At 34.8% G+C, this 14658-nt stretch overlaps 1 long non-coding RNA gene across 1 annotated transcript; it reads right to left on the bottom strand.

Moving 5' to 3' along the window:
- Positions 1-2753: 2753 nt before the first annotated feature.
- LOC127106386 (uncharacterized) lies at positions 2754-4844 on the bottom strand. Its single transcript, XR_007795375.1, has 2 exons — positions 4291-4844; positions 2754-3073 (listed from the first exon to the last, which is right to left on the bottom strand). It is a non-coding gene; the product is annotated as an uncharacterized LOC127106386 (long non-coding RNA).
- Positions 4845-14658: the final 9814 nt, after the last annotated feature.

A 14658-nucleotide genomic window follows, 5' to 3' on the forward strand; every position in this document is an offset into this window, starting at 1 on the left:
AGAATGGCCACCATCTATGGCTCAATAAATGCCTTTGACTGGCTTGACCTAGTTTTGCTTCATCTGCAAGTAACAAGGTTAGATGACAATATTTTTGTACTTTTGGTTAGTAAACAAATGAAAAGCAATGATACACAAATGCTAAACATGATTGGTGATCAAGAACCACTCTCAAAAGACAACCCACCCACAAGGGGGCAAGCAAAAGGTACAATGATCCTTGAGGCAATGATATGATATGATATGATGCCATGAGGGATCTTAGGGACAAAATTGGGATCTTACAATAAGCCAGACAACTCTTGATACAAAGATGGACATTTCATTAGGTAGTCCTAAAAGGGTGGATATGGAATCCCAAAAGGAAGTATTGATTGACACAAGGAAACATATATCACTTGCTAGGGAACAAACAATTTGAGATCAAAGAGAAGAAGTATCTTGGATCCATGAAGGAATAAACTTTGAACCGAAGAGTAAAGGTAAACCAAAAAGTGAGGGGTCCGAGGCATGGTATCACTGTAGTGGAATAACCAAAACAAAGGAATTAAATGTCTGGGTACAAGCCAAACAACTCTCGATTCACAAGACGGACTGTTCATTAGGCGTTCTAAAAGGATGTGAATGGAATCCAAGGAACAATGATATTTGATCTCAAAAAGCTGGAATTGATTTATGAAAGAGTGATGGATTAATAGTCATGGGTCAGATGAAAAAAGCAAAAACGGGGGGCAAATTTTGGGGTACTACAACACCAAGTGCAGATATGAGAATATTTTGTGCCTTTCAATCATGTGCCCACAATTTCCTATCATTATCATTCCATTGTGATTCTGGTTTTGGTATGATGGCACCTTCACCATTGGTCATTGTAATTTGAGTAGGACCATTGGTGATGACATCATAAACACCCTTATCAATCGAGTTGATATGTGTACACATACAAGCTTTCTAATAGCCATAGTTTTCACCGATAAATATGGGTGCTCTATTGTACGCCCATTTAGGTTCGGTATCAGTTTTCTAATAAACGAATATTGAAGCACGAAATTAACCGAAGCTCATGATACCACTTGTTAGATGAATGCGACTTATCTAGAGGGGGGTGAATAGATCCCAAGTTAAAAACAAGCTTACTAAAACTTCTTTGAAAAATTTAACGGCTTGTGGAAGTGACCCGGATTGATTCGTTTAAATCGAACCGCTGTCAAAAAATCTAGTTATGCATATATATAATTAAGTTATGATAATGAGAACAAATTGATCAAAATATTTTTAACCACAATCACTTGAATACTACACTAATATCAAAGTCTATTTTCAATGATAAAAACACAAAAATGCAATTTAGACAAATTATCAAACATTTTGTGTGCAATCAATTTCGTTTAGAATTTTGTATGGTTTTGTTGATTTGAAAATCCAACTACAATATAATAAATTATGATCAACTCAACAAAATATTTTTCAAAAGGTTATCAAAAATTTTCACCAAATATATTGATCGCACAATCGACGAATTCAACAATTTGCAACTGAAAATTAAAAGATATATATATATATATTATAGATATATATATATATTTTATAATATATAATATATATATATATATATATATATATAGATATATAAGAGAGAGAGAGAGAGAGAGAGAGAGAGAGAGAGAGAGAGAGAGAGAGAGAGGAGAGAGAGAGAGAGAGAGAGAGAGAGAGAGAGAGAGAGAGAGAGAACACAAGGATTTGTTTAGGCAGTTCCCCAATCGGCATCTCTATGGGTACGTCTGCCCTTAATTCGAACTCAAATTGAGACAACGAAAATTAATCTTACTTTGCAAAAGTAGTTTATAAGAGAAATGTGGAAATACAATCCTACAAACCTATGTTTGATGCTGATTCTAACAATTTCTCTTCCCTTGATTTGAACTCGATCAAGTCACCTATGTCATACCCCAAAATTTGCCCACCCTTTTTCATTTTTTCATCTAACTTTTGGTTTGTGATTCACCTGCACTCATTCATGTCAAATGCATTCATATAAACATACATAATTGATTTAAGGTTTGTGATTATTTATATCTAACAATAGCCTAGGGTTTGCCCAAGGTTCAAGCCCTAGGGACTTTGGTGGTGAAGTCAATTTGGAATCAAGGAATGAAACCCTAATTCTTGGTGCTTGAGACCTTGGTTTATGGAGGTTGCATCATGGTATTCAATTATTCCTAAAATCCTAGTTCTTGATCTTTGGTACTTAAAGATCATGTTGTTTGCATTATGATTTTGGACTTGATCATGAAACCTTAATCTTAGGGACCATTTGATTAGGATTTGATTGTGGAGCCTATTGCTTGTTTTGGGATCTTTAATTAGGTGGTTTGCATCTTGATCTTGGATTAAGTATGAACCATAATTATCCAGGCTTGACATTTATGGATAACTTGGGTTGTATATTGATCTTATGATTGGTTATGAAACCCTAATTCACGAGAATGGTTATTTGGTCATTATGGTATGCATCGCCAATCATCAAGTTTGCTATTATTCTTTGGAATCACTTATCAAGTTTGACCATCTGTTGACCATTGGATTTACATGTTTACTTGTTTGGTGATTCATTTGGTCAAAGGCTTTGTTACTCAAGTTTCATTATAGTTCTCATTCAAGGTTCCATGGTTCATTCAAGGTTCTTGATTCAAAGAAAATTCAAATGAATTAGGAGGGAAAGCATGTTATGTGAAGCATAAGTTACATATTCATTTCAAAAAAGGCCATTTTATTACAAAATCATCAAAGTCTCACTTCAAATTTCCATTACAAATCATCCATTTCAATGTTCATACAAAGTACATCAAAAAACCTAATTTTGACCTAGGTTGATTTTTGGTCAAACAGTTGACCAAAGTCAACTACTGATGCTAAAACCCTAAAAACCCTAATTTCCCATTTTGTATCCACAATCCCATTTTCATCCTCTATTTTTCTTGATCTTGGTGATTTCAATAGAATTCCACTTGATGCCATGTTAGAACACTTCATAGGTAAGCCTTGATCATGCTATCCCTTTTGCACATGAGTACTTACAAGAACACAATACCAAATAAGTGAGCCATGGGATCCATTGAGTACACATTTAAGCCACTAAAACCAAACGTTTAAATGACAACAACTATCAAACAATCTATATAAACCAATCATAACTAACTTCATTGCTAAACCTCTTTTGATTCAATCATTTGGATGAACTACTATTTTGCTAAAAACCCTATTAATATCAATCGCAGTCATAACATGTTTCACTTTAATTGATTTAAATTCAAACATTCCAAGTATCCATGGCATAAATAAAATCAGCGACAAATTAATTCAATTCAAAACTTCATTCAAAGCCTAACATGATTGTATGACAACCCTACTGTTATATCTAGTCCACAATAAAAACATCACAACCTACTAACGTTTCACTGACTTTATCATTAACATTAACATAAAGTTTATGAATTAACTACAATAATCACTAACACACTAACATCTCCTAATTGGCTCTCATAACCATCATTCACATTCAATAACTTGCATAGAGAAATTCAATTAAATTGCCATGACAGACTAACAATAGTTCAATTTCCTGTTCTAACTCATTTGAGTTAATTCACCATAAATAACCAACATCAGTTCACATTTGCCTAACTGTCAAACATATGTAACAAACCATTTCATAATATAAATCCTTCTAACTGATTTTTAACTAACCTAAAACTAACTAACCTAAGCAACTAACAACTAATAGAATCTAAAAACTAACAGTCTAACAGGTTTTTTCACTAACTAACTTTCATCAATTTCCAAACTAACATAAGTTTAATCCATAACTAACTTTTAATAGAAATTCTTCTAACCAACAACTAACTTGCACAAATCTCAAACTAATAATTTAACAAACTTTTCACGAATTTCCATAGCTAACAAAGTGAGTTAACTTCAATTGAATTTCAACATCAATAACTTAACAAATTTAAGCTCTATTAATATTGAGTCCCTATAAAACCATCTTCAATCATCATTCTCATGGTTCACGCAATCATCACCCAATCATTCCCCATAAATCCCTCACTCTCAATCTCATTCACTCTTGCAAACTCTCATCATCATTCTAAATCAACATAACCTCATATCTCTCATCAATCTCATACTCTATCTACATCAACACTCACAAGAACTCAAATACAAGAGAACAAAGAAGAAAAGGAAGAATCGAGACAAGAAGAAAAAGAGGTTCTAAGTAAAGCAATGAACCTGGGAAGTCATCTTCATCCTCATTTGCGCATGCAGGTGGGTTCTCTTCATTTCGCCTTGAATTTGTTGCAAACATGTATGGCTTGGTTAGAGGAACAAAAGCCATGAGATCAGAGGCCTTGATTCATTCATTGGTGCATTTAATTTTAGATTTCAGTAGCTAGGGTTCTTGAGTTTTTCTTGTCGATTTGATTGTTTGGTTAGGAATTAAATTAAATTGAGTATGAATTCATTTAGGGGAGAGGGAAGTCAGTTCAATGATGTAAGTTTGGAAGTGTTTCGTCCTCCTCCGCCGCCGGAGGCGATTTCTGGCGCGACGAAGATTCTTTCTCAGACTGAGGTTAGAGGGAATGAAATATTTTATTCTGAGCATGGAAATGAACGTAGTTGAAGCTGAATATGATCTCTCTCGTGGGGATTGCATTGGGCTTAATCTTATGCCCATTGTATTTGCTTCTTACACCTATGTTCACTTAAAAAAAAACATTAATGAGTGTATCACAACCTTGGGCTTCACAACACCAGGCCCATTGCATTTTCTCTTTCTGCACCATATTGTTGCTTCACCCCCTGTCTTTCCCTTTATATTTTAGTATCTGTTTTTAGTTTTAGTTTTTTCAATTTATAGTTTCTCATACATTTTAATCTTCTCAAATGATTTTTAATGATTGCTAAACCATTTTAATGCATTTTGATAATTGCTAAGCCATTTTTGGATATTAATTGTCTTTTGCTTTTAAATAATAATAATAATAATAATAATAATAATAATAATAATAATAATAATAATAATAATGTGTAGAAGTTAATCATAGTTTTTTTGGCTAATTTTGTCAATTAAATACATTAGGTCCTAGATTAAACTGTGTAGTTAATTTTAGGGTAATTTTAGAATGCATAATAAGTCACTTCTAGACTTTTGGTTCACTTTGATGCATGTTTAATTTTAGATTTTAGTTTCTAAATTTGAACCCATTAGAATTAACATTCTTTTGGTATCCATTTTTAATTGTATTTTGATGCATGAACCATGATCATGATTGTGAGTATGTTTAATTTCTATCATTGCCACTTGATTGACTTTAAGGCATGGTACTATTGTATTAATCTCTTTTACATTTCTTGTATGGTTTATGATTCATCCCCCACTACGGGTAAAATGTCCCTCATTCCCATGAACATGTAATAGCATAGAATCTATCTTTTCTTTATTGTTTTACTTTGCATGTTAACAAACAAGATAAAAAGAAAATTTTCTTTCAAAAGAATAAAATACACTTGATCCAACGTCAAATGTTTTTCAAAATCAAATTCAATCAAACTCAACGTGAGTGCTTGATCCAACGTCAAGTATCTCATCCATTCTATTTCCATCTCAATTCCATTATATTCCATTATCACACTTATATCTCCATCTCACACATCCAATTCTCATACCCTTTCATAATTCAAAATTATCAAGTCATTTTCACAATAAACTTGATGAAAAGGATGAGGGTGTACGTACTTGTGCACAATATTCTCAAGTACTTAGATTTTCGGTCGTACCTAGCTTGTGGCCTGATACTTGTCATCCATCCAAAAACACTTAACAATAAAACTAGTTTAATTTGGTCCTCTTAGGGAAAAAAAGAGTGGTTGTGATGCAATTGTCCTCTCAACTCCCTAATATTCTGATTGTCAGTCGTACTTAGCCGGTGGCTACACGCCCGTCTCCCTCTAAGTACCAACTATTAAACTCGTCAAACAAATTTCATAAATAATCAATCAAATATATTCTTCTGCCTTAAGGAAACATCCGAATTTTTCAACGTTCAAACTCTTCATCATTCAACATCTTCAACAATTCTCATTAGTGATATACTTATCTCTTTGGACCAAATACATTTTCTTTGAATTCCATATATATCTTTGGGTTAATTACCATATGGTTAAATACCCACTGCTGAATCAAGAACCCTTTTCTTGTTTGTCTTGTTAGTCATAGTGCTTAGACAAACCCTTTTTTTATTTGCATTCTTAGTCATAGTGCTTAGGCAAAGTCCTTTATTTTTCTTTATTTTCCTTGTTAATCCTCGTGCTTAGGCAAACCCCTTTTTCTCTTTGGCCATACTATTTATTGGTTCATGCCATATTTTCTTGTGTTCAGATATACTTACCCAATGGGTTCAAACAATACAATCTTTTGGTTCAAACCATACGTTCATCACACTTCAAAATCCGTTTTCTTTCTTGATTTCTTTGTAAGTCCTCATGCTTAGGCAAACACCTCATTCCATCTTCCACCATTATTTATATAAACTACAAAGCTCTTATTTCCTTATTGCACTATGAGCATACATAGGCATGAGGTCCCCAATCCTCAGCAAGCACACTAATTATTAAACCTTTTTTCCCTTTTCGCTAGTAACCTTTAGATAACGACACTTATTCGAGCAAAGAACAATCAAAATGGTTCTGAGTATAACATATGTGAGGGGTACTAATATATTCCCCTTGCATAACCTACTTCCTTACCCATTTTCTCTTCCTCTGGGTTTTATCGATATTTTCCCTTTCTTTCGGGAATAAATAAAGTTCGGTGGCGACTATATTGTATCTTTGAGCGTGCGATGCGATCAAGTATTTTTCGCGTAGCTTCAACCCAATAATACCAATTTGATCCACTGTCTCACACTACTCTTTTGCAAGAAATCTCGTTCTTCAAAGCTTTCACTCGATCAAATCCAAAATGCAAATTGTTGTCACCTAACAATACCAATTTGGTCCATCGTCTCGCGCTACTCCTTTGTAAGAAATCTCGTTCTTCAAAGCTTTCACTTGATTGAACCCAAATTGTAAATTGTTGTCACCCAAGATTTACCAAGATGATTCACCGTCTCACGCTACTCCTTTGCAAGAAACCCCCATTCTTCAAAGGTTTCACTCGATCGAATCCAAATTGCGTACTCTTTTCTAAAACCCTCAAATGCCTAATTGATCTAGTAGGAAAACCCTAACTTAGTTTTCTTATTTGAAACCCACCAAAGATCTCAATCCAATTTACAATTTAATAACCTAAATTTAACATTATCAGCACAAATTCTAGATGGAACCCAAACAAAAAATGATCATGTGTAGTTTGTTTGTGTGTATGCATAAAACTTAGGTTGAATATGAAGGGAACTAGTTGATAATCCTAGTTTCGTATGTGATTTTCTCAAAAAAACTTCATGAAACGATGCATGTTGAAGTATATATATGTGCAAGCATGAAGCAAAAGGAACGCAAGAGGTTTAGAAAAAAATGCAAATTTTCAAGATTTTTAATGCATGTGCCGACTTATGTAAATCATGTATCGACACATTCGATGCATGTGTCAACTCATATAGGCGACACATCAAACAGAAGCCACAGGCTTTAAAAATGATATACATGTGTTGGCACATAATTCGTATATGCTGGTATATAACTCGTACGTGTTGACGCATAGACTACAGGTTTAAAAAATGATCCACATGTGTCGGTACATAACATGTATGTGTCGGCACATAGACCTGCTTTTCATATAAAAAAATATGTTTTTGATGCATCAAACCTTTTCTAGGCCTTTTCTAAATCATTTCCAAAATGTTTTTATGCTTTATAATGCTAAGATGCATATTAAGACTCAGAGGATACCGTCCAATATACATAAACGCTAAAGTATCCTAGTTTTGACATCATATAAATTACATCTAACGAGAAGTTGCACTCACAATTTAATATTATAAACAATAAGCGATATCTAGTAACACACCAGTGTTACCCAAGTGACGAGAATGTCGTGTGATCTGACATAACCTTTATATGATAATAATCATGTATAAAATTACCTTCTTGCCCTTTATATTTATATTGAACACAAGGCATATAATGTGTCACCCTTCTATATTCCAATATTATATTCCTTGATCCCCAACTATATTTGATAACAACAAATAAGCCCAATATATCATATCAACTTATTTGAGCACGACCATGCATTTTACAGTCATATTCTATGAATGGACCCTTAGATATTAATCTCGTATATGTAAGAGGGACAAATCACATCTAGGTTATTCATGTACCTCAACATTATTTGTAGAGTACCCATAAACCATTTTTATGGTCATCCTGTTACAAACAATGTTTGATTTGCAATAAAGTATTCGACTTCACATATAGGATCCATAGTGGTTTAAGGTCAAGAGTGATATACACCATTATCACTATGAGAATAACTTATGATATATACATAACATGCTATATAGTATTCTCATGATGGGTAAATCTATTATAAATATTACTCATAATATTTATACCTATATGAAGACTTGATATCTCATATCCATGATTTGCGATATATAGTCATAAGTCTACTCACATAATAGTCTTTATGCATTATTGTTCTCATATTTGACAGTAAAGTTATACAACACATTCTTTAAGAATAATGTCCTTATCTTTAATGATGTCTCACGATTAAATCACATTTAAATTAAGAAGACTAATTATTTTAAGGAAATTATTATGTCATATACAAGTAACATAATAATATAATGCCTAATATATATATATATATATATATATATTATATATATATATATATATAATATATATATATATATATATATATATATATATATAATATATATAATATATATATATATATATATATATATATTAACAAACAATATATATCAGGGTCATTATACAAAAGCATATACAACCAATATTGATGAGCTATTAGAGCTTACTCCAACAATCTCCCACTAGCACTAATATTTACTTCTCTTCCATATCTTTGAGAGTCAACTTCTATTTACTAGTATTTACTCCAACAATCTCCTATTAGGAATTTTTTGCAATCTTTGAGAGTCAGTTTATATTTATGAGTGTATTTCCATCTTCTTTCCCAAGAGTATTTACTAGAGCAATTGCATCTCCTTGAACAAAGCTTCCATTCTTCTTCATTACACTTTGCTTCCTCGTCAGCTCCAACTTTACCAAGTACCCTCATTTCCTCTAGAATTTAATATCTTCAATATTTCCTTTATCTTATACAATACGAATGGTAGTCCCAATAACTTTCCTAGCGATTCTAAGAGTGATGCATCTCTCGTAGTGAGAGTGGGAATATATTATGGTTTTAAATCTTCCATATTTTTCAATGATCATCTGACCCATGAGACCATATCTATAACTGATGATTTTGATTTGGAGAGGCTCTCTTGAGGTTCTTCGAAGAAGGGAGCTTCTTTTAGGGATTCTTATTTTGACGTTCTTTTCTTTGAAGACAAGGTTAAAGGTGATCACATGTTCTCTTCCATGCCTCGTGACTCTGTAGTCTCCATGACAGGAGCTTGGCCATGGGGAAAGGTTTTTCCCCAACAAAGTGTCGTCTTACCAATAGAATAAGAAATCCATTAATACTTATGGCATTGTGATTGCAGGCCAGTCACACAGAGAGGAAAGAGGTCTTTGGCGAATGTGGGGTTCTCTCCCTTTTTTTACACATGCATTTGTACTTTGTATACAAAATGAGTGCTTTTCATAAGTTTTACACCATTGCCTCTACTCAGGGCATCAAACTTGGTTCCATTGGTCGAGTTGTTACACCTCTTCTCATTGTTTTGGTTGCATCTACTATGGTTGTTGATGCTTCTTCGGTCACCCTGAGAAATCTTTATCAGTTGATACTTTTGTGACTGGCGACGATCGGTGATGGATTATTCTAGCAAGTGTACCAGTATCGTCGAAGTAATAAATAAAATTCGTCTCCACGCAGATTGTGAATTTTAACAATGTAAATATGTGTGAATTAAAGTAAATAACACAAGGGTTCTAGAGTTTATTTGTTTAGAGAATAAAAAGAGAAAATTAACGGAGTTGAAATAAATTACTAAAGGCGATTAGATCTTCTATCGACACCCATACTCAAACTTAATGATGAACTTGACATTAATTACATTTATAACATGTTAAAGTATCATGGCGAATTTACATGGTTGTTGTACCCAATTCTTTGGTGTACAACTCACTAATCTACACAATAATTCTCTAATTCCTTAGGTTAATCCAGAGTTAAATTAGGAGTTCTAAGTCTATTAATTCAAAAACCACAACTTCTAATTACCTATCCATAGTTAATTACAAAGTTGAATAATTGTCCTAGATCTGATCGGTATACTGACAGTCAGAGATCCTTACTCATCTGATATTGATTCACGCATCCGTCAATACATAAAAAGCAATGAACACAAGGACAAGTAAATAATAACAATGACATAAAATAATTCGATTAACATCAAACATCCATATAATCAAACAAGTACAAGTAGGTTTGTCTAAAAATACCTAATCTAGTGGATCTAGCTGTTGGAGAATTGCCATCCAAGGCGCAGCGGAATTTAAAAATTTCTCCATTTAGTGATCCTTACGAATGGGCATGATCAGTGATAGAATCGTTACCTCTTGTGGCGATTCAAACCTTTGGTGCAGATCTCTTGAAACGACCAAAACCTTGGATACAAATCCACGGGGCGATCACGAACGTTGAACGATGACAACGTCTCTACTCAGTCCACACGAACGGATTCCTTCAATCGCAGTGCTAGCTGTTATGAATGAAGGCTTTGAGTGAGAGAAAGAGGGAAACAAAATTCCAAGTCTCTACTTGAATTTCTGTCTGAGTGGATTGGAGTGACAATGCTTCTACCCAAGGGGTTCTATTTATAGAACCACTTGTGTGGGCTTCAAGCTAAAAAGCCCACTTAAGTGTATTTTGGCCCATATCTTATAATATGCCCAAAATCACTTAAGTATTTGGTACCTTACCATATTTCGTCTCCCACTTAAGTGCACCGTACCTTACGGTGTTCCTTAGTTACTCTATCTCTCATCAATCCGTCCTTTGTGTGTGACCCTATAGGTTTTCGCGACGTTGGCAATTATATTAAATCACGCATTTAACATAATAAACAGTGAGCGGTGTAGCACCTCAAATTTGCACCTATCATTGTACATACATTCTTATATTAGGTCATAGCATAACATGGTCCACTGCATAGCATTGCATTGTCCCATTTGCCTCAAGTGCAAGCCAATCAAGAAATTAGGTCAAACTGGTCAGGAGTTCAGTCAGTCAAGCAAGCAAGCACAATTTTCATTGAGCCAAGGCCCTAGGGTTGGTCCAACATGTTCACATGACTTGGGGATCCATTTGAAGTGTTTTGGTCAAGGATTGGATGTTCAGAAGTCATCAGTTCATACACAGTCAGGCAAAAAACCCAAGACAGTCAACAGTCAGTCAAAGCAGTGGATGGTGGCCATTCTTGTGGAATTTGGACACCATGCTCATTAATCAAGAGTTCATATGTCTTGGTACATCATTTGAAGTCAAGTTCTCAAGGAATTAGGGTTTGGAGTTCACCAGAAGAGGTTCAGTCAGCCAGAAACCCTAAAAGTCAACTATTGGTCAACTGTCCATTTAATCAGTGATTTGATGATTGGATTTGGTTTGAGAGAGCTCATTCATGTCCAAATAGGCCTCATATGTCATGTCAAACACCATCATGGAAGAATTTGAAGCCAGATCAAAAATTTCCAAAAATGGAAACTGGACCTGTAACTGAAACTTACCAAAAATGGAAAGTCTTGATCCTCAAACTTACATCCTTATACAAGCTTCAAATGAATTTTTGCCCAACATGAAAGTTGAAGATCTTGTTCTCCCATTTCCAAAAAGTCCAAGAACTCTTAAATTCCCATGTGTGGTTGGCAAGTTATGATCGAATCGATTTCAGAAATTCTTGAACTTCAAAAGGCCATATCTCTCAAACCGTTTGGCCAATTTTGGTGGGGTTTTTTCCTACAAGTCACATTTGATCCCCTCTTTCCAAAAATATAAATTTCATGAGCCAAAACTTCACGAATCCAAATGGCATTTTTTGACTTTTCTCATTTAAATGCAAGTTTGACCAAGGGTTGACTTTTTGATATAAACATTTTTCTACCATTTGGCCAATTGAAATAGCTCAGAAATGTCATTTAAAACATGTTTGCCAAGTCAAATTATGCAGTACACATGGCCATTCCTTGCTTGCTTGAAAATTGGCAAAGGTACACTTTATCCATACTATCCACCATGCCTTGCTTTGTACTTCTCCAAAGCAGAATTTTAGAAGCACATTTGCTGTCATTTGAAGCCTCATTTGCAGCAAAATAACCAACAGAAAAAAGCCATGCCAAGTTGCTTGGGATTTTGGAACAAAAGGACACTTTCACCATATCTCTCCATGCTTCCATAAGCCATACCTTGTACATCAAAACAGAAAATTAGAAGGCCATTCTCTGTCATTGTGAACCTCATTTGCAGCCTAGAAACCAACAGAAAAAGGCCTTGCTAGTTTGCTTGAACATTGGCAAAAGTACATGTTTACAACAACTCCATCCCACAAAACCATGGACCATGCTTGGCACATAAGACAGCAGACTATCATTTTCTGTCGAGGAAAAAAGGCTAAGAGCATGTCACAAGCCCTCACATTGCTGACAGAACAGAACTCATACTGAAAACTCCTTGGATGCATTTCTTTTTTCTGTCCAAAAGACCAAAGAACCAACCATGCCTAGGGCCACAAAGCAACACAAGACAGCAGGATAAACATCATTTTTCTGTCATTACAAGCCATTTTTTGACAGCAAAAAAAGAGAGAACTCCACTCATTCATCCATACTCACTCTTGGCCATTTTTCTCAAGAGGCTTCCAAGAAACCTCAAGCAACATCAAACAAGAACATAAAAGCCCCACTTGCTGTCATGAAAGAGCAGCAGCAGACCAACCAAAATCACTCATTCACCTTGCTTTGGCCATTTTGCTAAAAGCTGTCAAACTCCAAAGAGACAAGGCATTGCACAATACCAAATAGCAGGTCCTTTCATCATATTTTCTGTCACTTAGCATTACTAGCTGCAACCAACAAACCAACAGAACTCATTTCTCTCACTTTTGCTCAAAAAACACATTTTATGCATTTTCCATTTTCTGTCAAAAGCTTCCAAAAGACTGAACCTGGCATTGGCTATTTCACCATCCATTCCTCATTTTGGAGAGCCTCTAACACATGACAAACCAAGAACTTCATTCATGCTAAACAAAGCACATTTTGGCCATTTACCAAACCTGTCAAAAAAACTTCTAAAAGAATGAAACCCTGCCTTGCTCAACACAATATTTCCTCACCATTTCCTGTCAAAGGAGACCCCAAACTAGCAACAAAAAACACATAGCAACACAGAAATCCCTCATTCTAAAAAACTGCATTTCTCACATTTTTCAAAAAAACAGTCAAGAACTCTCAATGAACTGAACCTGGCCATGACTATTTTCACCACCATTTCACCATTTTGAACCTGTTTTCCATCACCATCCTACAGCAGACCAACCATTGTGCTTCCACTCTCTCAAGCTTCATCCTTTGGCATTTTCCAAAACAGTCAAGACACTTCCAAAGAAAAACTTGGCCTTGCTTAAAAAACATCATTCAAACAACACCTGGAGCTCATGGCAATCATCATTTCCCAACTGGAAGTCCCCTTCCTAGCACTGTTTTCAAAGAAGCTCAGCCATGGCAGATGAACATTCCAGCAAGAGCAAGCATCCACAAGCCAAGGGACCTTCACCATTCATCATCAGGAGGGCTCTAGAGTAACTGTTTCACTTCAAAACAGCCAAATAACCCTCGAGTCCCAACTGTGTTGCAAAATAGGTGAGTTTTCAACTTCCACCTTTTTTAAAATTCTGATATGCTTCATGAAGATCTCTTGATGCTGAGTGCCATGATGCTCTTATTTTTGAAAATGGCTGTGTGTGCATGAAGTTATTTTGAAAACAAGTTTGGTGGTGAAATATGTTTATGCTCGATTCATGAATGTGTTTGTGTTTTAATGAAAACCAATGATAGATTCTTGTTTGCCATTGCTTGATGATCATGTTGATGTCCTCAATTGAGATTTCTGGGCAAGTTTGTGAAATTCGATTTGGGGAAGGGATGAGACATTGCTGCTACAGTAGAAACCCTAGTTCTTCATTGCATTTTTCCAGATTTTCTTCTGTTTCACGTTGCATGGCATGGCCTAACTTCAAGAGCCAATCAAATTATTTCGTTCATGGGCCAAAACGGCCGCGTTTTGATTAGTGAATCATGGAATTACCAAACTGCCATTCTTGCTTCATTTATTCCATTTAGTTTCACATTTTATATCCAATCTTGCAAAATTCATAACTTGTCCAATTTTGATCCAAATCTAATGGGATTTTTTGTGTTGTGTTCATCATGATCTCTACTTTTTTATCATTATTT

The sequence above is a fragment of the Lathyrus oleraceus genome, chromosome 7 (genome assembly GCF_024323335.1).
Source record: "Lathyrus oleraceus cultivar Zhongwan6 chromosome 7, CAAS_Psat_ZW6_1.0, whole genome shotgun sequence".
NCBI classification, from domain to species: Eukaryota; Viridiplantae; Streptophyta; class Magnoliopsida; order Fabales; family Fabaceae; genus Lathyrus; species Lathyrus oleraceus.